Raw genomic sequence first — 2,990 nt, 5'->3', positions numbered from 1 at the left:
CGACTGAGGGGGGCGATAGAGTAGGAAAAGAGCGAGGGCACCACCTTCAGTTTCCAAGCTGATGACTATGTTATCTGTCCCAGGTAGAGTAAGCGAAGTCGAGGTAAGAAATCTGAACTTTTTATGGATAATGGCCGCTACTCCGCCTCCGGGGCGGTTCAGAGGACGATTGACGTTAAGGATGTAATAGTCTGGAGGAAGGGCAGCTAGAACATCCAGGTGGGAGTCCGGGGTGAGCCATGTTTCGGTCAATAACAGTGCATCAGGTCTATCCGTGGTAAGCAGGAGGAATAGGTCAAGCTGGTGTTTCACCATGGAGCGAGTGTTAAGGTAGAGCACTCGAAGTTGTGTATCATTGCTTGATGCCTGTGGGGACGCTTTAGGGAGGGGATGGATGGTACTATGGTCAGCTCGGGTATATGGGCCCGATAGGTTTTTTGAAATGTCCAGATGCGCAATACGCTCGGACACACCTGGCAGTAATGGAGGGTTTGGATACTGCAGTTCTCTAAGTGCAGTTGCTGGGTAGGTGGTGAATTGACCAGGGTTCCTGGCCCCTGGGACCGGGCGGGCGCGGACGGGCGAAGACGGGCTTGCCTTTGGCGCGCCTTCGGCGCACCCGCTGCGCCCGTCCGCTGCGCTTCCGGGATGAGAGCTCCATTTTGTAGTGGCCGAGGGTGGGAGGGTGGGAGGGGCCTGGCGCTAGACTGGTGTCCCTGTCCCAGCTCCTCACGTACGATGGCGGCCCCCCAGGCAACGTCCAATCGGCTGCTGGAAGTGAGGTCAGGCAAGGATTGGCAGCTTAATCAGCCCTAAAGTAACCGAAATTGTTCCGGTTTTGGGGAGCAATAGAACCGCTAAGGTACGGCGGTATTAAGGCAGGCAAGGGATAATTTAGTGAATAAATCCTACAGAACGTGCAAACAAAGTTTAAAAATCGGCGAGCATAAAATACAGCAAGGTACATTCACTGAGTCCCGGCTTTCCGCCTCAGGACGATTTTAGCATTCACCTACACACACAATCGCAATCATTGAGGTGAGGGTGCAAGGGCTTTTTGTAGTGGCCGAGGGCGGGAGGGCGGGAGGGGCCTAGCGCTAGACTGGTGTCCCTGTCCCAGCTCCCCCCCCAGGCAGCGTCCAATCGGCTGCTGGAGGTGAGGTCAGGTAACTCAAGTACTCCTGTGCTTCCATGGGTGTTGACTCTAGAACCTCCTAGTTCTAAAGGGGTTTGCTCCAAGTCCTCTTCTACGTGTCCTTAATCATTAAAATTCCAACCACGACTTTCCCCATAGAAGTTAAGGGTGATTTGCGGCTGTGTTTAACCCCTTCGCCTGCTGGGGCTATTTCCCTGCTGTGCTGGGGGTTCGGGGCGCGCACTGTGCCCCCATGCTCATGACAAGCTCAGCCATGGTGCCCCGGTGCTCATGACGAGCTCAGCTCGTCACGACCACGCCCGTTTAATGGAACGCTCAGCATAGCAGGGGAATTAGCCCAGCGTGCAAGCATTCCACGGGCCATGACGAGCTCAGCTCGTCATGAGCACCGGAGCACCGTGGCTCATGATGAGCTGAGCTCGTCATGGGCATGGGAGGGGTTAAACACTGCTGGCGTCCCCCGTCGGCCACCTGTGTCACTACCTTGAGTGGTTCCTGGGGGCCCCAGCGGTTCTAAAGGCTCTAGGCCTTGTTTCTATGTCAGTCGTGGTTCTCATTCCACTTTCTTAATATATGGTTTGGTACGCCCCTAGGGCTCAATGTATATTGTGCTAATTTACTGTGTGCTAATTAAGTTTACTGCATGTACTTTTGCCTCTAGCCTCATAAAGAGACTAGTGGGATGTGTTTAGAATAAATACATATATTTATATATATACCTGGTCTGGTTCTACTTTCATTTGGTCATTCAAGATATTATAGACTGCTAAAACAAGCTACTTTACATTCCTTCAAGACTAAGCCTGAAGGCTGCTCTCCACAACTACCACTAGGATAGCTTTCTATAAAGGTTGTCTTTAAACCTACCATCAAAAGGGTCGTTTGGACTGGTGCAAGGTGTCCACTATTATAGTGGACATCATATGCCAGGCCAACTTTTCACATTTGTGTGCAGAGTGTAGGATTCCAGCCTGCCATTGTTTTACCAGATAATCTCAAGTGATTGATCATTTGAAAACCACTAAAGGTACCAGGGGTACATATCATACAAGCTTAAATACAGTAAGTTCTACTGAACTGAGAGTTGTGTGTTAAGGGCTTAGCACACCCTTTCTACAACTCAAGAGAGTTTAATAGGTAAACAATTAGAGTAGGTAGTTCATACACCATACCTCACTAGTTATGTCTTCAGGGCCAGGAACCAGTAGGCCCCTGCCAGATACCAATCAAGTACAGGTATCCAAGTATGACACTTTCCCTTTTCAAGAGTTAAGGGCTCTGTGTAGTATGTGGAAACTGAAGACAGGCCAAGGGGCTAACACCAAATGCCTCATAGAGGTGTTACTGCTTGATGACCTTAGAAAGGCTTCCGAGCCTGAAAGGGTAGGCAGTAGGGTGGGAACAGCATCAGAAGAAGAGCCCAGAGGTCCAAACCAACAGGACTCAAACTCTGATGCTGACCAGGGAAGTGACAATGACCTAGACCTAGACAATCCAGCGCCTACTGGAGATGAAGAAGGACAAAGTGGCCCCCTGTTTGGCCCACCAGGAAGAGTTGGGGGTGTGCCTAGAAGGCAAAGATCTCCTTCACGGGAATCTAACCATTCTGACACATCTGTAGGGACTTCTGCCTCTTCTCATAGAAGGGACACCTCCTAGGAGAAGAGAGAGAGACAGCTGAGGCTTGAAGAAATTCAACTGAGAATAAAGAGACAAAACGTAGCCTTAGAAAGGGAGTCCCTAGAGCTTGAAAAAGCTAGAAAAAAGATGGGACTACAGTCCCATGTTGACAGCAACTCCCTAGTGGTAGGGAAAGGTCTTATGACCATAGAAA

The sequence above is a fragment of the Lissotriton vulgaris genome, chromosome 7, assembly GCF_964263255.1.
Source record: "Lissotriton vulgaris chromosome 7, aLisVul1.2, whole genome shotgun sequence".
NCBI classification, from domain to species: Eukaryota; Metazoa; Chordata; class Amphibia; order Caudata; family Salamandridae; genus Lissotriton; species Lissotriton vulgaris.
Note: the sequence above shows the minus strand (reverse complement) of the source record.